The 25,233-nt window shown below is 40.1% G+C and overlaps 1 protein-coding gene across 4 annotated transcripts in view; it reads right to left on the reverse strand.

Annotated features, from left to right (window-relative positions):
• The window catches only part of Wdpcp (WD repeat containing planar cell polarity effector), a 363,888-nt gene that overhangs the window by 231,826 nt on the left and 106,829 nt on the right, over window positions 1-25,233 (reverse strand). The gene's annotated exons all lie outside the window — the stretch shown is intronic.

A 25,233-nucleotide genomic window follows, 5' to 3' on the forward strand; every position in this document is an offset into this window, starting at 1 on the left:
ATATGAACCTGTGCTGTGTAATAAAATTCACTCCAAATGCCCAGTTTTGTGGAGCTGGAGAAGAAACATAAACCCCAGAGAAGTCTATGCAAGAAGCAGTTGATATTGGAAAAGATTCAAAAGCCAGAGTGTCCCAGAGCAGAAGTGTTCGTGTGTCACGTGATCTGCACTTGGAGATAGGAGCAGTGATTTATCCACTTGAGTATTCCATTAGGCCCTGACACCTTAATTCATACAGTCACTCTTTCCACATATATATGTTCAGTACATTAAATGAGCCAGGCACTGTTCTGAGTACTGAAACTACATCAGTGTATAAAACCGGCAATGCCTTGGTGCACCATATCCTCATGGGGCTTGCATTTGAATGTGGATATTGATAAGAACAAATAGTTCTAATATAATAGCAATTAGTGATCAGATCTATAAGAGAAAAATAAAAGCATACTAAGATGGGGATTCTAGGATGCTACTATAAACACATGGTGACTAAAATGAAAAAGCCTTCAAGAAGAAATGCCATGTGATCCCGATCCACAGAAAGTGAAGGGAGAACCCATCTGTGTACCTGGAGAAGTGGAATTTAAGGCAGAGGAGCACCAGGGCGAAAACTCTGAGGCAAACTATGCCTTGGATGAGTAGGGAACGTGGGCCTGTATACACGGATGGAAACAAGAGACAGGGTCCTCACACACACACAGTGGCACGATGGGCTCAAGAGCCAGCTTACACTGGAGTCTGTTAGTGAGAAGACATTGCATTTTAGCAGGAATCTACAGTAAGTGAAAGGAGGGGCAAAAACATGTAATCCACTGGGAAATCCTTCTATCCACCCCAAGAAAGGATAGGACTTGAACCAGAAGAGCCATGCTGGAGAAAATGATGGGGGCAGGCTTAAGATGGCCCTTTGTCCAACCTCAGTGAAAGCCTGTGGGCCTCATGTAGCCAAGGACAGCTAGGAATATGACCCAACCCTATGTGGCAAACTTACTTAAACATTATGGGATTTCTTCATTATTTTTGTAAACCCAACTTTATGGTACTTGAACATGAATTTGTAGACAACAACATACTGTCTCAATGTCAAAGGTTGGATATGTTTATTAGAGTACCCACTTGGCCTAAGCACCATGATTTATTTACTAAGGTAAGGAACATCAGAGGCAAAATCTACACTAAATACTGTCTATAAAATATAGACAAGAGTCTGGTTTTAGACAAGTTGAGTCAGCTATGGAATTATAAGTAAAGATAACCTTGGAAAAAGTAGAGATGGGGCCATCAACAATATCACAATCACATTGAAACACAGAAACAGATAAACACTCCTTAAAATGTAATGGAAAGAGGAAGAGGTTCAAAGTCTGAGCTCAGGATTCTCAGTGTTCAGTGGGTGAGATATGTGGCACCAAAGGAGGGTCTTTTCTGCTGTTTCATAGCCTCCGCTGGAAAAGAAACAATACTGTATATTCCATAGGAGAAGAATTAAACAATATTTTTTTTCTTAAAGATTGAGTTAAGCCTCTTAGTGAAAAGAAGTGTGGGTACCAGTTAGAATCAAGGTGTAACCACCATTTTTGATCTTTTAAGTAAGTGTCTTGTGACTAGAACGACTCCTGATATCAGCTTTTGGAATATGTAGACACACATGAATGAATAAGCTAACTAGTGCATTTTATAAAAGCTTGTTGGGAGGCATATTTTACAAGTACTAGTGCCAAATAAAGTCCTAGATGTGGTAGAGAAGATAACAAGAGTCAGTAAAATACAGTCTGAAACTCAGGCAAAGATTATTACAGCCCAGATCAAAGTGCCACAACTCTGCCTGTTTCACCAAAATGGCTGCATTTATGTCTTCCAAAATGGGAAAGCCTTCGTATAATTTGGTAGGACAAGAAAGAAGGAAGAAGCCTGCTAAGGTTCTGTCCAGTGGAAGGGGTGAGAGTATTCTGGAAGCTGAAAAGAATGAGAAACAGCAGTTCCAAGCAACAGAGGTTTCTCAGCAGATGAGAGAGAGAGAGAGACTGACCTCCAGCTCTGGCCCAATCTGAATGCCCCTCCCAGCAAGAGATATTTCTTTCCTCCTCAGGACGCATCTTCTCAACCTGCTCTGCCACCATCTCTACTGCCTTTACCATTTCTCTTGTTGTCTTCAATAAGCTCAGGGCTTTTCTTTAAGAAACTCAGAAATGATTCTAAAGTTGATCAGGTGGCTCTTCATTAACCTTGGCGTCTAGACTGAATAGTTAGCTGAAAGTAAAATAGCACTTAAGGAGGAAATATTATCTGATGGTAGCATTAATCAAAACAAAATATAAATAACAAAGCACTGAGTTTAATTTATTCAACAGGTCAAAATCCATATGAGTGCCTCCTGTATACAGATGTAGAGATACAGATATACACAGAGATATACAGATGAAGACTGAATGGTAGACAAGTTAGCATAAATTGATTAGCTATGGATAGAATATATGTCTTATGTTAAGAGAAAAATAGAGGCTTTAGATAGGATAGGTAACTGACTAAAAGAGGTGGATTACAACCCATAACGAGAACAAATGCATGGCTGGAGAGATGGCTGAGGCAGCAAATGTTCTCACTATTTGAGCATGAAGGTCTGCGTTCAGATTCCCAGCACTCACACGGAAATCAGGCATGTCAGTGCACCTGGAGTCAAGTATTAAGTAAATTCAAGTTCAAGTAACTGTTTGTGGGCTACTTTATACTCGCAACCCCAAGCAATTCCACTGAATTCAGTATTCTCACTGGGTAAAGCGCACTGCCCTAAATCCATGTGATTTCTATCACATCTGAGTAAATATGAAAAGAGGTGGTAGGCAGGATCGATATGAAAAATCAACAATTATAGAAGGGTCTTCTATGATAGTCAGGAATCCAAAACAGACCCCATGAGAATAAGAGCCCCACTACAGCCCATAGGGCAAAACTCTAAGGAAATTCATCATCATCTTGATGGTGCCTAATGAAGCCCACTCAGAGAATGACAATTTTTTTACATCAATTGAGATCTACAATGAAGACTAGGGTCTGATAATTTATCAGATACCCTGTAGGAAGTGTTTTCCGTAATCCATTCCTTCATTCAGCAAACATTAAATACAGAGAGAAATCATGTCTGATCAATCCACTGAAGTACAAAGGCAACAATTGGCTAACACTGGTTCTCAAGCCTCCTAATGCTGCTGCCCTTATGTCATGTTGTGGTGACTCCAACCATAAAATTATTTCATTGCTACTTCATAACCATAATTTTGTTACTGTCAGGAATTGTAATGAAAATATCAGATAAGCAGGGTATCTGAAATTTGCCCCCCAAAGGTTGAGAACTCCTGGGCTAAGGTAACAGAATAGTTGAGTCATAAACAATTATTTCAGGACAACAAATAAAAGAAAATAAGTCTTCTAGATCGAAAAATGTTGCCATTAATCAAAACAACCCTGAAATTCCACCTCACACCAGTCAGAATGGCTAAGATCAAAAACTTAGGTGACAGCAGATGCTGGCAAGGATGTGGAGAAAGAGGAACACTCCTCCATTGCTGGTGGGATTGCAAGCTGGTACAACCACTCTGGAAATCAGTCTGGCAGTTGCTCAGAAAATTGGACATAGTACTACCAGAAGATCCAGCAATACCCCTCCTGGGCATATACCCAGAAGATGTCCCAACTTGTAATAAGGACACATGCTCCACTATGTTCATAGCAGCCTTATTTATAATAGCCAGAAGCTGGAAAGAACCCAGATGCCCCTCAACAGAGGAATGGATACAGAAAATGTGGTACATTTACACAATGGAGTACTACTCAGCAATTAAAAACAATGAATTTATGAAATTCGTAGGCAAATGGATGGATCTGGAATATATCATCCTGAGTGAGGTAACCCAATCACAAAAGAACACACAAGATATGCACTCACTGATAAGCGGATATTAGCCTAGAAGCTTAGACTGCCCAAGATACAATTTGCAAAACACATGAAACCCAAGAAGAAGGAAGACCACCGAGTGGATACTTCATTCCTTCTTAGAATGGGGAACAAAATACCCATGGAAGGAGTTACAGAGACAAAGTTTGGAGCTGAGACGGAAGAAAGGACCATCCAGAGACTGCCCCACCCAGGGATCCATCCCATAAACAGCCACCAAACCCAGACACTATTGCATATGCCAGCAAGATTTTGCTGACAGGACCCTGATATAGCTGTCTCCTGTGAGGCTTTGCCAGTGCCTGGCAACTACAGAAATGGATGCTCATAGTCATCTATAAAATGGAACACAGGGCCCCTAATGAAGAAGCTAGAGAAAGTACCCAAGGAGCTAAAGGGGTCGGCAACCCTATAGGAGGATCAACAATATGAACTAACCAGTAACCTCCCAGAACTATGTATCTAGTTGCATATGTAGCAGAGGATGGCCCAGTTGGCCATCAATGGGAGGAGAGGCCCTGGTCTTGTGAAGATCTTATGCCTCAGTACAGGGGAATGCGATGGCCAGGCAGCGGGAGTGGGTGGGTTGGGGAGCAGGCCAGGGGGAGGGTATAGAGGACTTTTGGGATAGCATCTGAAATTTAATGAAGGAAATATCTAATAAAAACAAAAAGTATTTATACAATATTAGTGCATACAAAAAAAGTGTTGCCATTAAGTTTACCGTGAATATTGCCCAACATATGGAGCAAATTCATGTCTATTGATGTATCTTTTTATTTCATCTACTTAAACTTAAGAAATCTCCTTTTAGCTATTCTTACTATAAACAAAAAATAACTACACTTTAACCCTATGTTAAAGAGTGTTTACAAGAAAGAAAACTAATCACTCATTTCAAAGCCGGTCGAGGTCACAAAAGAATAAAATAAGGTAGTTTTTATATCCCTGGTTGTTTTAAAACCTAAAGGGATAAAAATCCATGACTGAAAAGGAATAGTAAGACATACAGATAATGCAGCACTTTGGCATTGTATTTTATCATTTACAGAATCCTTTGCACACATTATGAAGATTGATAAATGCTTGTGTATCTCCTGCTCAGAATAAGCATGCAACTTAAGAAAAATAGAATATGGTTCATCTCTATGCCATACCTCATGTGGTCCGGTTTTCTTCTCTCTATACCAATGGTTTTCAACTAGGGGTGATTTGGGCCACGAGCCAGCAATGCCTGGCGACCCTGTGATCCCCTGCCTTACTTAGAGTTACTAGTTATGTGGTAAAACATCACAGCCAAAGAAAATTGGGGAGAAAAGGGTTTATTCAGCTTATGGTTTCACATCATAATTTATCATTAAATGAAGTCAGGACAGGTACTCAAGTAGGGAAGGTCCTGGAGACACATGCTGATGTAGTGGTCGTGCAACAGTGGTGCTTACTGCCTTACTCCTCATGGCCTGCTCAGTCTGATTTCTTGTAGAACCCTGGACCACCAGCTCAGGGATGGTACCATCCACAGTGTGCTGGGCCCTCCACCATCAATCAATAATGATAAAAAAAATAAAGTCCTATAGGCTTGTCTACAGTCTGATCCTATATAGGCATTTTCTCAGTAAGGCTGTCTCCTCTTTGATGACTAGCTTGTGTCAAGGTATTACATTACAGCTAGTACATTACCTCTCTATATACTAGTCATAAAACCTTACCTGCAAAGAGTACCTGTAAGATGAGGTGCTGTGGGAGCCAAGGTTTTTCTGTGTCACCATGAAGTAGATTTGGCAGCTCTTTAAATACTAGTCAGCATTTTTCTCACATGAAGATGACAAGCTGCCCTCTGTCATGAACAAGGACCTAACCACATGTGTCCAGTGGAGCTGTAGGCAGTGAGCAGTGCAGACCTAGAGCCTGCAGGAAGCCTGCTTCATGTGTCCCTCACCAGGCTCAGGGCTATGATGACTAATGCCAGCTCTTAAGACAGAAAGAACCCCAAGGCAAATCATAGAGTTGCTGTAGCACGGGATGGAAAGATCCTGTCAGGACATCTCTTTGCTGCACTCTGGCTCTTTGCACAACAGTCAGCCTTCTTATCTATAATTTAGCCTCTTGAGTAATTCATCAGGTGGGAATGCCTCAAGCAAATGAGCAATGTCTATGATGCCAGCTACTTCTCCAGCTGTAAACTGATAAACTGCCATTGCGGATTCATAATAAATCACTCGCTTCTGAGTTTGGCTATTGTGAACGTTGTTAGTACAAGAAAATAAATAGAGATAACATAAGAGATAGATAAGTTTAATTAATCAGAAAATTTCTGCCCACGTTCAGGATACACTGAGGAAGTGGGGATAAAATTCCTAAAGTTATAGATCTATACAAGAAGCACCATTACACTTTAATACGAAGAAAAACAAGTGGGATAGGTATATATATATAGCACACTCAAGTAGGATCAACATGAGAGCATGTCAGAAAGAAGACCCAAAACTGTTAGTAGGAGAAGTGGGAGATGAAACTGGATGGCAGGAAATAAATTTAAATCTTGCTTTAGGGATTTTTAAAATGATCATTTTCTTTTACTTTTTTAAAAATTAATCATTCCATGCGTTTACATCTCAAATGATATCCCACTTTGAGTTTACCCCTCCACAAAACCCCTATCCCACATCCTCGCTCTCCTCCCTCACCTTTGCCTCTATGAGGGTGCTCCACCCCCTCTCTTGTCCTAGGGCATAAAACCTCCACAGGACAAGGGCCTCCCCTCCCATCGCTGTCAGGCAAGGCCATCCTCTGCTACATATGTATCTGGAGCCATGGCTCCCTCCCTGTACACTCCTTGGTTAGTGGTCTAGTCCCTGGGAGCACTGGGTGATCCGGCCAGCTGATGTTGTTCTTTCTATGGGTTTGCAATCCCCCTCTGCTCCTCCAGTCCTTTTGCCAGTTCCCCCACCCACCGGGGTCCCTGAGCTCAGTCTGATTATTGGCTCCAAGCATCCACATCTGCTTTCATTGGTTGCTAGCCGAACCTCCCCAAGGAACAGCCACACCAGGTTCCTGTCAGCAAGCACCTCTTGGCAACAACAGTATTGGGGTTTGGTGTCTGCAGACAGGATGGATTGCCCAAGTAGGGCAGTCTCTAGATGGCCCTTCCTTCAGTCTCTGCCCCATTTTTTTGTCCCTCTTCTTCCTTTGGACAGGAACATTTCTGTGTTAAAAACTGGGAGATAGGTGGGTGACCCCATCCCTCTACCAGGGCGATGCCTATCTACTGGAGGTGGTCTCTACAAGGTCTATCTCCCCTTCTTTGCTTCTAGGCTAAAGTCATCCCTGTTAGGTCCTGGGAGACTCTCAGTTCCCTGGAGTCTGGTACCCTCCAGTGGCTATTACCAGTTCCTCATCCCTTACTGCTACATATTTTTATTCAATTTCCTCACCCTTTGTTCCCCTCTCCTGACCCCTCCAGTACATGATACTGCCCCCTACTTGTTTCCTCCCCCTCCTCTCTCCCTCCCTGGGCCCCTCCCCCTACCTTCCACCATCATCCTGCCCCCCACCCTCCATCCCCGCACCCCTCCACCCCCATCAATGCAGGACTGAAGAATTCACACTCTGGTCTTCCTTCCTTTTAAGTTCCATCTGGTCTGTGGGTTGTGTCATGGGCATTGTGAGCTTTTGTGCTAATATCCACTTATCAGTGAGTACATACCATCTGTACTCTTTTGTGTCTGGGTTACCTCATGCAAGATGATACTTTCTAGTTCTATTCATTTGCAAATTTCATGAAGTCATTGTTTTTAATGGCTAAATAGTAATCCATTGTGTAAATGTACCACATTTTCTGTTTCCATTCCTCTGTTGAGGAACATCTAGATTCTTTCCACCTTCTGGCTATTATAAATAATGCTGCTATGAACATAATAGAGCATGTGTCCTTATTACATGTTGGAGCATCTTTTGCGTACATGACCAGGAGTAGTATAGCTGGGTCTTCAGGTAGAACCAATTTTATCAGGAACCGCCATATTGATTTCCAAAGTGGTTTTACCAGCTTGCAATCCCACCAGCAACTGAGGAGTGTTCCTCTTTATCCACAGCCTTGCCAGCATGTGCTATTGTTTGAGCTTTTTATCTTAGCCATTCTGATTGGTGTAAGGTGGAATCTCAGGGTTGTTTTGATTTCCATTTCTCTGATGACTAGGGATGTTGAACATTTCTTTAAGTAGTTCTCAGGCACTTGAGATTCCTCAGTTGAGAATTTTCTGTTTAGCTCTGTACTCCATTTTTAAAATAGTGTTATTTGGTTCTCTAGAGTCTAACTTTTTGAGTTCTGTGTACATTTTGGATATAAGCCCTCTATCAGATATAGGGTTGGTAAAGATCTTTTCCCAATCTGTGGGTTGCCATTTTGTTGTATTGACAGTGTCCTTTGCCTCACAGAAGCTTTTCAATTTTATGAGGTCCCATTTGTTGATTGTCGGTCTTAGAGCATAAGCCATTGGTGTTCTGTTCAGGACATTTTCCCCTGTGCCCATGTATTCAAGTTAGAAAAAAAAAGTTCTCAAATTCACTTGGAATAACAAAAAACCCAGGATAGTGAAAACTATTAACAATAAAAGAACTTCTGGGGGGAAATGCTATCCCTGACCCCAAACTGTAATACAGAGTAATAGTGATAAAAACTGCACCGTATTGGTACAGAGACGGGCACCTAGATCAACTGAATATAGCTGAAGACCCAGAAATGAACCCACACACCTATGGTCACTTGATCTTTGACAAAGAAGCTTTTTTTACATCCAGTGGGAAAAAAAAAGACAGCATTTTCAACCAATGGTGCTGGTTCAACTGATGGTCAGCATGTACAAGAATGCAAATTGATCCATTCTAATCTCCTTGTACAAAGCTCAAGTCCAAGTGGATTAAGGACCTCCATATAAACCCAGATATGCTGCAGCAGAGGATGGCCTAGTCGGATATCAATGAGAGGAGAGGCCCTTTGTCCTATGAAGGCTCTATGCCCCAGTGTGGTGGAATGCCAGGGCCAGGAAGTGGGAGTGGGTGGGTTGGTGAGCAGGGGGAGAGGGAAGGAGATATGGAGAGGATGTTTTTTGGAGGGGAAACCAGGAAAGGGGATAACATTTGAAATGTAAATAAAGAAAATATCCAATAAAAAAAGGAAAAAAAGAGAATAAAACCAGATATGCTAAATTTAAAATGATTTTTAAAATACTTGGGAGTGTTATTTTTCTATAAAAATTTCCTAAAATAAACATGAAGCTCCTAAAATATATTCTCACAAATATGTTTCCTATGTTGTGGTTGTAAAGAATCAGCAGAAATATGTTTCTGAAGAATCAAAATATTGAAACTCCTCAGACCCTTTCTTCAGTAACAGGATCAAACAGACCAGAGAATGAGTTGTTTTCTTCTCCCTATCTTAATAGCTCGTCACACAATCTATTTCCCACATGCGTACCTTGATTATTCATCTATGCCTAATCGCCTAGAAGACCCCTACTAACAAAAGTATAACCAAGAAATGGATTACTAAGCGTCTATTTTTAAAAAGGAGATAACTGACACACATTGTAAATAGTAGTTTTACTATTCAACCTAGGACTCTCCTGAGAGTAAGAGACACCTAGGTGACATCTATTTCTTGACTGTGTAGGGTCACTGTGAATATCTGACTTACAAAACATATTTAATGTGAAGTTATAGAAGTTTGCAGAGATGACTCAGTGTAGAAGTGCTTGGGAAGCAAGCATGAAGACCAATGCTCAGCTCTCTCGTACCCTTATAAAAGCTGGGCATGCTTAACAGCCCATCTACAATCCCAGTTCTTAGCAGACAGAGAAAAGGCCTCCCCAGGGCAAGGTGGTTGGTATTCTAGCAGAACCTACAAGTTCAGGGAGAGACCCTGCCTCTGTGAACAAAGAGTGTTCAAGGTAGACATGGACATCAACCTCTGGCCTCGACATGCACATATACACAAGAATACACATACACCCATACAAGTATCTGCATGTGTATACCCACATACAAGTCTATTGAAGAAGTACAATGGCAACAGCTTCTCACTCCACAGTCATTCATTAAGCAGGTAATGCGCTAGCTTAATGGTTGTCTTTATTTTTAAAACTATTTTTTATTTTATTTTTAAACTTACAGGCATAAGTCAGAATTTAGAAAAGTTTCTTCAAATGTTCTCTGCATCAGATACCTTGTCATAAGATTGCTGAGTTCCAGGGCTGGGGTGAAGGCTCAGCACTTAAGAATACTGAGGCTCTTCCAGAGGACCTGGGTTCAATCCCTAGTACCTACATGGTAATCTGCAGTGCTCTGGCATTCCATTTCCAGGGGTTCCAATGCCCTTTTCTGGACTCTGAGGGCACCAGATAAACACGTGGTGCACAAACATACATGTAGAAAAACATACACATGAAATAAGTCTTTTTTTTTCAATGCTGAGGACTATAGTGCTTGCCCCATGGCTAAGAACATTGACTTCATTCGCAGAGGATGTGAATTTGGTTCCCTACACTTACACTTACACAGCCATCTGCCTCCAGTTCCAGGGGATTTGCCGCGTCCTTCTGGCCTCTGCAGACTCCTGTATGCACTTCATAGACAAAATCTCACAAAAGAACATACATACACATAAAAAATAATTTAAAAAATTATATTGCTGAGTTTCTCAACCTTAAACCATTCACACATATATTTCTGGCTAGTACAATTCAACCTGGGTATTAATACAAATTTCTAAGTTTAAAAAAAGTAATATACATTTTCTATCCAAAAAAAATAATTAAAGAAATCAAGTCAAAATGACAATAAAAAACCAGAGTAAACATCCAAATATAATGAACTTAAAGTCTTCTGATGATGTAATCTCAGAAGTACAACTTTAATCTTCCTCCCAAAAAAGCAGAAATTTGTTTTTTACTTTTTAAAATGTGTTAATCAATAGCACATGAATTATTCAGAGTTTTGAACTTAGCCTTAGACATACTTGCTACTAGCAGTAGCAATTTATGAGGAAAATTATAGTCTTGACCCAGTTTTTTTTTTAATTTTTAATATTTTTATTACATATTTTCCTCAATTACATTTCCAATGCTATCCCAAAAGTCCCCCATAGCGCCCCCCACTTCCCTACCCACCCATTCCCATTCTTTTGGCCCTGGCATTCCCCTATATTGGGGCATATAAAGTTTGCAAGTCCAATGGGCCTCTCTTTCCATTGATGGCCGACTAGGTCATCTTTCGATACATATGCAGCTAGAGACAAGAGCTCCGGGGTTCTGGTTAGTACATCATGTTGTTCCAACAATAGGGTTGCAGATCCCTTTAGCTCCTTGGGTACTTTCTCTAGCTTCTCCATTGGGAGCCCTGTGATACATCCAATAGCTGACTATGAACATCCACTCCTGTGTTTGCTAGGCCCCGGCATCATAACACAAGAGACAGCTATATTTGGGTCCTTTCAGCAAAATCTTGCTAGTGTATGCAATGGTGTCAGCGTTTAGAAGCTGATTATGGGATGGATCCCTGGATACGGCAGTCTCTAAATGGTCCATCCTTTCATCACAGCTATGAACTTTGTCTCTGTAACTCCTTCCATGGGTGTTTTGTTCCCAATTCTAAGAAGGTGCACAGTGTCCACACTTTGGTCTTCATTCTTCTTGAGTTTCATGCGTTTAGCAAATTGTATCTTATATCTTGGGTATCCTAAGTTGTGGGCTAATATCCACTTATCAGTGAATACATATTGTGTGAGTTCTTTTGTGATTGTGTTACTTCACTCAAGATGATGCCCTCCAGGTCCATCCATTTGGCTAGGAATTTCATAAATTCATTCTTTTTAATAGCTGAGTAGTACTCCATTGTGTAAATGTACCATAATTTCTGTATCCATTCCTCTGTTGAGGGACATCTGGGTTCTTTCCAGCTTCTGGCTATTATAAATAAGGCTGCTATGAACATAGTGGAACATGTGTCCTTCTTACCGGTTGGGACATCTTCTGGATATATGCCCAGGAGAGGTATTGCTGGATCCTCCGGTAGTACTATGTCCAATTTTCTGAGGAACCGCCAGACTGATTTCCAGAGTGGTTGTACAAGCTTGCAATCCCACCAACAATGGAGGAGTGTTCCTCTTTCTCCACATCCTCGCCAGCATCTGCTGTCACCTGAATTTTTGATCTTAGCCATTCTGACTGTTGTCAGGTGGAATCTCAGGGTTGTTTTGATTTGCATTTCCCTGATGATTAAGGATGTTGAACATTTTTTCAGGTGCTTCTCTGCCATTCGGTATTCCTCAGGTGAGAATTCTTTGTTCAGTTCTGAGCCCCATTTTTTAATGGGGTTATTTGACTTTCTGGAGTCCACCTTCTTGAGTTCTTTATATATATTGGATATTAGTCCCTTATCTGATTTAGGATAGGTGAAGATCCTTTCCCAATCTGTTGGTGGTTTTTTTGTCTTATTGATGGTGTCTTTAGCCTTGAAGAAGCTTTGTAGTTTCATGAGGTCCCACTTGTCAATTCTCGATCTTACAGCACAAGTCATTACTGTTCTATTCAGGAATTTTTCCCCTGTGCCCATATCTTCAAGGCTTTTCCCCACTTTCTCCTCTATAAGTTTCAGTGTCTCTGGTTTTATGTGAAGTTCCTTGATCCACTTAGACTTGACCTTAGTACAAGGAGATAGGAATGGATCGATTCCCATTCTTCTACATGTTAACAAGCAGTTGTGCCAGCACCATTTGTTGAAAATGCTGTCTTTCTTCCACTGGATGTTTTTAGCTCCCTTGTCAAAGATCAAGTGACCGTAGGTGTGTGGGTTCATTTCAGGGTCTTCAATTCTATTCCATTGGTCTATTTGTCTGTCACTATACCAGTACCATGCAGTTTTTATCACAATTGCTCTGTAGTAGAGCTTTAGGTCCGGCATGGTGATTCCACCAGAGGTTCTTTTATCCTTGAGAAGAGTTTTTGCTATCCTAGGTTTTTTGTTATTCCAGATGAATTTGCAGATTGCACTTTCTAATTCGTTGAAGAATTGATTTGGAATTTTGATGGGGATTGCATTGAATCTGTAGATTACTTTTGGCAAAATAGCCATTTTTACAATGTTGATCCTGCCAATCCATGAGCATGGGAGATCTTTCCATCTTCTGAGATCTTCTATAATTTCTTTCTTCAGAGACTTGAAGTTTTTATTATACAGATCTTTCACTTCCTTAGTTAGAGTCACGCCAAGATATTTTATATTATTTGTGACAATTGAGAAGGGTGTTGTTTCCCTAATTTCTTTCTCAGCCTGTTTATTCTTTGTGTAGAGAAAGGCCATTGATTTGTTTGAGTTAATTTTATATCCAGCTACTCACCGAAGTTGTTTATCAGGCTTAGGAGTTCTCTGGTGGAATTTTTAGGGTCACTTATATATACTATCATATCATCTGCAAAGAGTGATATTTTGACTTCATCTTTTCCAATTTGTATCCCTTTGATCTCCTTTTGTTGTCGAATTGCTCTGGCTAGGACTTCAAGTACAATGTGGAATAGGTATGGAGAAAGTGGACAGCCTTGTCTAGTCCCTGATTTTAGAGGGATTGCTTCAAGCTTCTCACCATTTACTTTGATGTTGGCTACTGGTTTGCTGTAGATTGCTTTTATCATGTTTAGGTATGGGCCTTGAATTCCTGATCTTTCCAAGACTTTTATCATGAATGGGTGTTGGATCTTGTCAAATGCTTTTTCCGCATCTAACGAGATGACCATGTGGTTTTTGTCTTTGAGTTTGTTTATATACTGGATTACGTTGATGGATTTCCGTATATTGAACCATCCCTGCATCCCTGGGATGAAACCTACTTGGTCAGGATGGATGATTGTTTTGATGTGTTCTTGGATTCGGTTAGCAAGAACTTTATTGAGGATTTTTGCATCAATATTCATAAGGGATATTGGTCTGAAGTTTTCTATCTTTGTTGGGTCTTTTTGTGGTTTAGGTATCAGAGTAATTGTGGCTTCATAGAATGAGTTGGGTAGAGTACCTTCTGTTTCTATTTTGTGGAATAGTTTGTGAAGAACTGGGATTAGATCTTCTTTGAAGGTCTGATAGAACTCTGCACTAAACCCATCTGGTCCTGGGCTTTTTTTAGTTGGGAGACTATTAATGACTGCTTCTATTTCTTTGGGGGATATAGGGCTGTTTAGATCATTAACCTGATCTTGATTCAACTTTGGTACCTGGTATCTGTCTAGGAACTTCTCCATTTCATCCAGGTTCTCCAGTTTTGTTGAGTATAGCCTTTGGTAGAAGGATCTGATGGTGTTTTGGATGTCTTCAGGATCTGTTGTTATGTCTCCTTTTTCATTTCTGATTTTGTTAATTAGGATGCTTTCCCTGTGCCCTCTAGTGAGTCTGGCTAAGGGTTTATCTATCTTGTTGATTTTCTCAAAGAACCAGCTCCTTGATTGGTTGATTCTTTGAATAGTTTTTCTTGTTTCCACTTGGTTGATTTCCCCCGAGTTTGATTATTTCCTGCCGCCTACTCCTCTTGGGTGAATTTGCTTCCTTTTGTTCTAGTGCTTTTAGGTATGTTGTCAAGCTGCTAATGTGTGCTCTCTCTAGTTTCCTTTTGGAGGCACTCAGAGCTATGAGTTTTCCTCTTAGAAATGCTTTCATTGCGTCCCATAAGTTTGGGTATGTTGTGGCTTCATTTTCATTGAACTCTAAAAAGTCCTTAATTTCTTTCTTTATTCCTTCCTTGACCAAGGTATCATTGAGAAGAGTGTTGTTCAGTTTCCACGTGAAGGTTGGCTTTCTATTATTTATTTTGTTATTGAAGATCAGCCTTAGTCCATGGTGATCTGATAGGATGCATGGGACAATTTCAATATTTTTGTATCTGTTGAGGCCTGTTTTGTAACCAATTATGTGGTCAATTTTGGAGAAAGTACCATGAGGTGCTGAGAAGAAGGTATATCCTTTTGTTTTAGGATAGAATGTTCTGTAGATATCTGCCAGATCCATTTGTTTCATAATTTCTCTTAGTTTCTCTGTGTCCCTGTTTAGTTTCTGTTTCCATGATCTGTCCATTGGTGAAAGTGGTGTGTTGAAGTCTCCCACTATTATTGTATGAGGTGCAATGTGTGCTTTGAGATTTACTAAAGTTTCTTTAATGAATGTGGCTGCCTTTGTATTTGGAGCATAGATATTCAGGATTGATAGTTCCTCTTGGAGGATTTTACCTTTGATGAGTATGAAGTGTCCCTCCCTGTCTTTTTTAATGACTTTGGGTTGGAAGTCAATCTTATCAGATATTAGAATGGCTACTCCAGCTTGTTTCTTCATACCATTTGCTTGGAAAATTGTTTTCCAGCCTTTCATTCTGAGGTAGTGTCTATCTTTTTCTCTGAGATGAGTTTCCTGTAAGCAGCAAAATGTTGGGTCTTGTTTGTGTAGCCAGTTTGTTAGTCTATGTCTTTTTATCGGGGAGTTGAGTCCATTGATATTAAGAGATATTAAGGAAAAGTAATTGTTGTTTCCTGTTATTTTTGTTGTTAAAGTTGGCATTCTGTTCTTGTGGCTGTCTTCTTTTAGGTTTGTTGAGGGATTACCTTCTTGTTGTTTCTAGGGCGTGGTTCCTGTCCTTGTATTGGTTTTTTCCTGTTATTATCCTTTGAAGGGCTGGATTCGTGGAGAGATAATGTGTGAATTTGGTTTTGTCATGGAATACTTTGGTTTCTCCATCTATGTTAATTGAGAGTTTGGCTGGGTATAGTAGCCTGGGCTGGAATTTGTGTTCTTTTAGTGTCTGTATAACATCCGTCCAGGATCTTCTGGCTTTCATAGTCTCTGGTGAAAAATCTGGTGTAATTCTGATAGGCTTGCCTTTATATGTTACTTGGCCTTTTTCTCTTACTGCTTTTAGTATTCTATCTTTATTTAGAGCATTTGTTGTTCTGATTATTATGTGTCGGGAGGTATTTCTTTTCTGGTCCAGTCTATTTGGAGTTCTGTAGGCTTCTTGTATGTTCATGGGCATCTCTTTCTTTAGATTTGGGAAGTTTTCTTCTATAATTTTGTTGAAGATGTTTGCTGGTCCTTTGAGTTGAAAATCTTCATTCTCATCCACTCCTATTATCCGTAGGTTTGGTCTTCTCATTGTGTCCTGTATTTCTTGGATGTTTTGAGTTAGGATCTTTTTGCATTTTACATTTTCCTTGATTGTTGTGCCGATGTTCTCTATGGAGTCTTCTGCACCTGAGATTCTCTCTTCCATGTCTTGTATTCTGTTGCTGATGCTGGTATCTATGGTTCCAGATTTCTTTCCTAGGGTTTCTATCTCCAGTGTTGCCTCATTTTGGGTTTTCTTTATTGTGTCTACTTCCCTTTTTAGGTCTAGTATGGTTTTGTTCATTTCCATCATCTGTTTGGATGTGTTTTCCTGTTTTTCATTAAGGACTTCTACCTGTTTGATTAGGTTATCCTGTTTTTCTTTAATGATTTGTAACTCTTTAGTAGTGTTCTCCTGCAATTCTTTAAGGGATTTTTGTGCTTCCTCTTTACTGTCTTCTACCTGTTTACCAGTGTTCCTTTGTATTTCTTTAAGTGTGTTATTAAAGTCCTTCTTGAAGTCCTCTACCATCATCAGGAGATATGCTTTTAGATCCGTGTCTAGCTTTTCCGGTGTGTTGGGGTGCCCTGGACTGGGCGAAGTGGGGGTGCTGGGTTCTGATGATGGTGAGTGGTCTTGGTTTCTGTTAGTAAGATTATTACGTTTACCTTTCGCCATCTGGTAATCTCTGGGGTTAGTTGTTGTCGTTGTCACTGTTTAAAGATTGGAGCAGAATCTGTGTTCCACTCACCAGCAGTCTCAAAATCCTGTGGCGGGGGGTCGTGGGTAGCTGGCGGTACCCCGGTGCTGGTCCAGCCGGAAGAGGCCTGTGGTCCTACTCAGGCTGGTTTTCTGCTTCCCTAACTAATGCAGTCTCAGGTCCCGCGCGCAATTGGATTGGAGCAGAAGCTGTGTTCCACTCTCCAGAAGTCTTAAGATCCTGTGGCGGGTGTTGTGGGTAGCTGGCGAGTGTCAGCCGACCCTGCGCCCTAGCTACCCTGGTGCTTTTCTGACCAGAAGAGGCTTGTGGCCCTACGTAGGCCGGATTTCTGCCTCCCCAACCAAAGCAGTCTCAGGTCCCACGTGATTGGACTGGAGCAGAAGCTGTGTTCCACTCACCAGCAGTCTCAAAATCCTGTGGCGGGGGTCGTGGGTAGCTGGCGGGTGTCACCCGACCCTGCACTCTAGCTACCCTGGTGCTGATCTGGCCAGATGAGGCCTGTGGCCCTACTCAGGCCGGTTTCTGCTTCCCTAACTAATGCAGTCTCAGGTCCCGCGCGCAATTGGATTGGAGCAGAAGCTGTGTTCCACTCACCAGAAGTCTTAAGATCCTGTGGCGGGTGTTGTGGGTAGCTGGCGAGTGTCAGCCGACCCTGAGCCCTAGCTACCCCGGTGCTTTTTTCTCAGTCTTGAGCCAGTTTACTGTGCAGGAATTCCCCGTGCTTCTGAACTATTGTCACATATCAATGGCAAGGAGGAGCCAGAAATTATAAGCATCTTTAGAAAAATTTTAAACTGAGAAGAATTAATAAGAGACCCGTTATGAAGAGAGAAAGAAGGAAATGTCACTTGATAGCATAAAGATCCATTATTATAAAAACTGAAAATTTTGTATCATAATCACATTCCAAAAAAATAGACTCATATTTTACTATATTCATAAGTTTAAGTAATAATAAGTGTATCCATTGATTATCAGAGTTCATCAAACTTTGGACTGAAATTGTCTATTAGGTGGGACTTGGGAATTGAACTGATGTCATTAGGTTTGGTAGCAAGCCCCCCTATTCCCTGAGCTATCACAAGGGCCTTCCACAATGCTACTAGGAACCTAAATCAGCAGTTGAACTCAACAGCCACAACAGACAGAAGACACATGCTGGAAAAGAGTGGGAATTCTGAAACCGAAAGATTTTCCAATACTGATAACCCACCCACACCCCCACAGAACAACAAAAAACCAAGAAGAGGTGAACAGAGAATAGCCCTTCTGCACCTCACGGGCACAGCTACAGAAGAGGGATAAGAGGAAGGATCAGTTCAGAAGGCATCAAATCCTTACTCCTGCTATGGCCATCAAAGCTCCTGGAGAAGGCAGTGTGTTGAGAGATTCTCAAGACCACATGAGCCATGGCTGGCAGGAGTAGCTACGTGGATCACAGGATCATGTGACAGAATTCAATCCATTATCCTGACACACAGAACTGCTCATGTTAAAGCAAGTGCAGGCAGATGACAGAAAATTAGAAAGCTGTTCATAAGACGGATTTTTGATTTTCAAAAAGAGGACCTAAGGAAGCAGGTACAGGAGGTAATGGAGCCCATGTGGTGTCAAGTAGAAGGGGAGACCCAGCACGTGAGCCCAGTGACGGAGCAGTTGTGGGGTGGGGGGCAACTGAGAGTATGCATGACAACCCCATGCTTTCTTATCCGTTATTTTAAAACTAAAGTCATAAAGAGCAGGCTCACACAGGAACCAAAACCTCAAAACCACAGGACCTTGTCTTGTGGCTGATGACACCTTAACTTTCACATGTGTGTTGAGTAGAATAGGTACAGTGGGGTGGATGGGAGTGATTCTGTCTCAGTCCCTGTAGCTTACTCTCAGTGCATAAACATGTAAATTTCCATTAAAAGGTTAGAAATGTGCATCTTCCAGTTCTTGGAGATCTTCTTTTTTACCCAGTTTTGATTATGTTAGGTAATAGACCTTTTTGGTTAACTTTTCTCCTTTGTAGCTGTAGTTCATAATTAAAACCTTTTTCCTCTGTCCTACAGCATAATGATATTTTAACTTTACCTTTTGATACATTATTAAATTATCTACTTACGTTGTGATACTCTTTATAAAGTATTTGATACTGCATGTTTTATTGGGGATTAAACCTAAGGTCTTTTAAGTGCTGGGCAAGCGATCCCACCAAACCATGCTCCCAGCCCTATGCTTTCACAGTCTTCATTTGTAATAAAATGCTTTTTCTCCTGATTATTTTTATTAGATTTATTTTTATTTTTATTAGTGTGTAATTGTGTGTGTCTATGTGAGTACCTGTCAAATGTGTATAAGCACTCATATAGGCCAGAAGACAGCATTGGATCCTTTGGAGCTGGAGATACAGGTAGTTGTGAGCCACCTGACTTGGAGTCTAGGAACCAAACTCGGGTCGTCTGGAAGAGCAGCAAGTGTTCTTAAGCACTGAGCCATCTCTCCAGCCTCTAATTATCCTTTATTGGTTTTGTTTTTGTTTTTAAAGCAGAATGGAATCCCTTCTCTTATTTCTGTAGGTATTAATTTTAATTTTGTAAATTTAGTTCTACTAATTGCATGCCTCCGATTTCTTCTGTTTCTATGTTTTAGTCTCAGACTTACAGTCCTCATATTTACAGACAAGTACTTGTCAGTTGTATGGTGATCTTTCTCTGGTTACATTTACAAGTGATGGCTCCTTACTCAATTAAGCTTTACTGTAAAAAAATATTGTTTAATATATCACATTTTCAGAGAAAACTACCAGATATCAGTATTGGTACATTTGGCTTTGGGAAATGCAATCCATTAAACACACACACACACACACACACACACACACACACACGACAACAGGCCTATAAACAAATAAGATGCAAGTGAACTTCAGCTACTAGACATGGGGAGGAAGGTAAGGCAGTCTCACTCTCTGGATCCTTTCTCAGTTCTCTTCCTTTTAGTCAAGCCCTCTGTGGTGGCTGGAAGGAAACTGCTCCCCAGAGGCTCACATGTTTGAGCTTTGTCTACAGGTGGTAGAACTGTTTGGGAAGGAGGAGGAGAAGGTGTGGACTTGTTGGAGGATGTGTGGCCTTGTTGGAGAAGGTTGTGGTCACTAAGGATGGGCTTTGAGGTTTCAAGTGCCCATGCTATTCTCAGTTCTCTTCCTGTCTCCCTGACTTGGGGTTGTTGTCTCAACATGTAAGTTCTCAGCTACAGCTCCAGTGCCAGGCCTGCTGCCATGTTTCCCTCCATGAGGGCCAGGGATTCAACTACCTTCTGGAACCATGATGTATTCCACCCCACCCCCACCCCCAGTTAAATGACTTATTTTGTAAGTTGGTTTGGTCAGGGTGTTTTGTCCCATCAATCAGTAAGCAAATAAGGTACCCCTCACATTTCTTTATTATGCCCAAAGCCTTAACATCCAGAAAGCAGTTGGTTTCCTGTCTACAGAAAATTTATCTATCTCCTTGGCTCTTTACACAGCATTCAACATAATCTATTTTCTGTTTTATACTGTTGTATCCTCAATGCTTTGGAAATCTATACCTTTTTAGTTTCTAAAACTCAAAATGTTTATCTCCTAATGACATATTCTGGTTCAGCCACTGATTTCAACAAAGTCTCCAACTTAAACTCATGTCTCATGTAGCCACTTAGTTTTTAGAGCTAATGGATATCTTTCAACATCAGGACCATTTTCTTTTCTCTGTCCTCATAAGTTACAGCTTTAAAAAATGTGAAAGTATAAGAAAGAGTGAAAATAAGGACACAATGTTAGTTGACTATGTTTAACTGGAAGATCAATGTGTGTTCCATATTTCACAGTGATTGAGGGTATGTTTACATGGATATTTCTGCTGTCTGAAAAGGACTATTGTGCATATAGCAATTAAAGACACAAGCTTAAAGCTACAAGGCCTTAGTTTAAATGCCAGCAATCCACTAAATATATAATTACTGTATATCTGTTTCCTCGTTGTAAAATGGAGATAACAAGAACAGTGGCACATGCCTGCTGTCTAGCCAATGAGGAGGTGGAGGCAAGACTCCCACCTTACCACACAGACTCAAGACCAGCTGGACTACATAGTAAAACCCCATTACAAAATTAAAGATCTATCTTTTATCTGGGAAGAAACTAAGAAAGTAGAATGGAAAAAGATGACATAGGCAGGCACGATTCTGGAAATAATGCTAATTCACTGTTTCATTATGTGGTTCATGTACTTACTTTATGTTATAAAAGGGAGGTATAGGTATATATAGAATCTATTAGTATAATCTTAAATATTTATATGTGCTATGTATAATATTAAATGAATTAAATATGTATATACATATAACCAAAGGAAAACATCAAATGACAAATAATTGGCAGTACCAATTCATTGGATTAGATGGTTTATGTCCACTTGGTTTTCTATGTTTTACAAATAATCCAAGTTAAACATGTCTGGGTTTTTTTCTAATTAAACCATACTGCGTATTATTTTGTAAGTGAGAAAATGGTAACAGTACCAAGCTGATGCATACTGGCTAAGTCTCACTGGCCCCCAAAGGGCTCTAGACTGTAATATTCTCTTGTTTATCATAATAGGAAATGAGACCAACCCTACAACAAACAAAAAATCTTAGTGTGGTTTAAAAGAAATCAATAATCATACAAATATATAATCACACATATACCACACAGAATTTTTTAAAGACGCATTCAAATAGAAGACAAACATCTCTGGAGAAATCTTTCCGGAAAGGCTTTCTAAACCATCTGAAGTATCTAAAGGCAGCATAGCTCTGCTGGCACACTTCCCTTGGCAGAGGTCTTCCTTTTCCTCACCCAAGTTAGGTCCTTCCTTCAAAGCCAGGTGAAATCAGAATCCTTTATGAAGTCTTAGCCAATAGTTTCAATCATTTAGATATTATATTTTAAAAAGTAACACCCAATGTCACATTATTCCCTAATTTTCTGATGCTTTAATCATTAGTTTTATTTTTCAACTATAGATATATTCTTGGGACCCATAACAAGTCCAGGTTCAAAGACTAAGCCACTGTAAATGCTCAGCTCTAAATGAAGAGCTATACTCCTCGCTTAATGGTTCAGGAGTCTCTGTGGAAGAGCCAGAGGCAAGAGATGACTGCCATGAATCAGTGTTTTCTGGACATTACAGAGGCTCCACACACATGAATGCATGATGCCTATGACTTCAAGCAGATCTGTGAAAGATCAAGCCAGACAAAGCCCCAACCTGGATGAGAAAGAGGCCACAAATCCTCAACCCAGTTGAAGAGCTCTTAGCAATGACAGGCTGCTGCTGGTGGTGGTGGTGGTGGTGTAGGAGGAGGAGGAGGAGGAGGAGGAGGAGGAGGAGGAGGAGGAGGAGGAGGAAGGGGAGGAAGAGGAGGAAGAGGAGGAAGAGGAGGAGGAGAATGGGCTTCTTCTGGGGTATGGTCCCTAAGAGGACATCATGCTGCAGTGGATAGCCTAACACACTGATGCACATACTGGCAGCACTAAGTGAACACAGTGGGATTTAAAAACATAGGGCACATGAATTTGGAAGGGAAAGTAGTAAAGGAGACAGGAGATAAACTGACAGGTTTGCCTAAAACATTATTTTTGCATGTATGAAATTCTAAAACAATGAAAAAAAATCATGTAGTCTTTTCAGTAGCCGCTAACAGTGAAAGAGGAGTTCACTGTTGACTACTCACAAACATCCCCTAGACACTTAACAGCAACCCTGAGCTTTAGATCAGCAACAACTAAACAAGAAACGGTCCCTTCAGCTGTCTTTCAGACCCTCTGGCCTCTCCCCTTTGATTTCTACAAGAAAGCACTTTCCACAGTTCATCATTATCCTGACTGCTGTTTCTTCCTATTTTTCTGCTAGGGGTTTTATTCTTATTCACTAAATAGATGCTACTTGGTTCTCAGATTTTCTCCCAAGATATCCTCCATCCTTTATGTAAGTACAATTGAATGGTTTTAACTCAGGCCTTCTGCTGTCTGCTCCAAAATATTAAAAATCCAAGCATCCACTCTAGTTCCCCATTTCCAAGTGATAGCATGATTAGATGACCTCTGGTCATTAAGAAAAGGGGGGGGACAAACTAAACGTTTTACACCTCAATCAAAATGTCCCTATTGGCTTTCAGCTCTGTCCTTACACATTGCTGTGCACACCCTTTGAGATCATGACAGTCTTCCCGGCTCACGCTTTATCTTATATCTCACTGCCAGGCTAACCCTTCTGTAAGACTAGATTTAACATGGGCACTTCTCTGATATAAAGCACTTACAGTGTTACAGGACAACATGTCAATGTCTCTAAGGAAGCACCAAGCTGTCTTTAGAAGCAATCACTCTATTTTCTAGTCTTACAACTGCTTTCCCCAAACAAATCTGCCCCATTACTATTTAGACACTCCCACTTATCTTCTTCTTGTCTTTCAGGCTTCCCAGAGTTTATACTCCTATATAAGTCTAGTAAAATTAGAACTTCTCTGTAAACTGTTAACATTTTAGATTATATACTGATGTTCCTAACTTCTCTGGCTTCTCCTGATGTTTACAATGTAGCACTCATTCGTTTCCTTGGATTAACGTGACCTCTTCTTTTCCACCTAAAGTATAGCACCTCTTACCAAGGTGGCAGACAATGAATATGGCATGATGGGCTGCACATAAAATGCTGTTGTTGATACTGATAACATCATGGATTATATTTTACTATTTTATGAAGAAATCAAGTTGGCTTTATGTACAATAAAAAGAAGGATTAAGCTTACACATATGTAAATGTAGCTGCCACCCCATCAAAGAAGTCTCTCATCGAAGCAAATGGGGATGGAGACCATCCCCGAAAACCACAAGTGGACACAACACAAAGATCAACAGATCGCAGCAGCCCAGCCCCAATAGATACATCTACATCACAACACCTGTATCTGTGACTCAGAGGACACTGAAGAAAAGGAAATGAAAAGATTCTAAAACATTGAATACTAGGAAGTCCACTTGTAAACACTTTCAAAAATAGCTGCATAAAAACAAGACTGGAAGGGCATGTTGTATCAATGGACATGTTAATATAGAGAGAAAGGAGAAATTTTCACAGGATACCCCCTCTTAGGCAATGAATGACTGCTGGAAAAAGGGAAATTAGCCTTTTGTACAGATGAGCCCTCATATTGGTTATCCAATATATAGTTATCAACCCTCAAACCATATGCACAGTAACAACAATGGACTCAGCAAGTTGTATTTGTATACTTGTGTACACAGATTATATGTGTGTGTCAAACATTTTTGTCTAAAAATCAGTATATTAGGTTATATCTATACTTAATGAAAATATTTTAATTTATTATAAAGTAACATATTGATATGCCCATAGCACATTCCATAAGAGAGATAAACTATTTAACAGTATTTAACTGAAACTATTTTTTCATTTAAAAAAGTTTATATAAGTAGTTTAAGAAAGTCAAAAAAGCAAACTATTAAAATATTATGTTGATTAAGAAAACAAAACTGAGTATATTGACGAGTTGCTGAAATCACAATTCTAATTGTATTGTATAGATTTCGATAATCCCATACTAGGAATAGGGATAGTTTTGAATACAAAAGCTCCAAAGACAATTTTTTTATATTAAGTAAACCTTGACTTGTAAAATGTTCTGAGTTTGTAAGTGAAGAAAATTATTTTATATGTAACAATTTATAGGTCATTGGATCAATAATATAAACTAAGCTTTGGTAATGACAACTTGTAAATTCTCCTTATTTGACATAAAGATCCAAACTCAGATTACATCCTTGTTAATCCTTTATACTGCAGTAGCCTCTTCAAAGATTTCTAAACAAGTGGACCTTTTAAAGATTTTTAAAGGAGATTTCAACTAAATTGAACTCCATAAATCCAATTTTATCACTTCTTTAAAAAACATTCACAGAAGAGAAATGGCCTCATTCAAAGACTGAGAATTCAAATGTTATAGCATCAAGGGTGTCCAGGGCTGGGGCTGGGGATACGGCTCATTGTTTAGGACTGCTTGCTGTGAAAGAAAGAGAATCAGACCACAGTTTTGCTCTCTTAAAACTATTTTTCTCCTTTTAAAAAAGTTTATATGAGTGGTTTAAGAAAGTCATACATGAAATTGTTAAATTGTTCCATTGATTGTTTAAGAAGACAAAAACAAGAGTATATTTGCTAGTTGCTGAAATCAAAATTCTAAATTGTATTTATAGCTTCAAAGCCAAGAATGGCTATGTATGATTGGAAGTTCAACATGAGTGTGTGTGGAATGGGAGTTAGGGAGAAGGGTGGCAGGCAGATTCCTGAGGCTAATGGGAAAGGCAACAGAGCCACACAGTGAGATTATGATTCA

Source organism: Mus caroli, unplaced genomic scaffold, assembly GCF_978045245.1.
Source record: "Mus caroli unplaced genomic scaffold, Mus_caroli_1 scaffold_13, whole genome shotgun sequence".
In the NCBI taxonomy this organism is placed as follows: domain Eukaryota; kingdom Metazoa; phylum Chordata; class Mammalia; order Rodentia; family Muridae; genus Mus; species Mus caroli.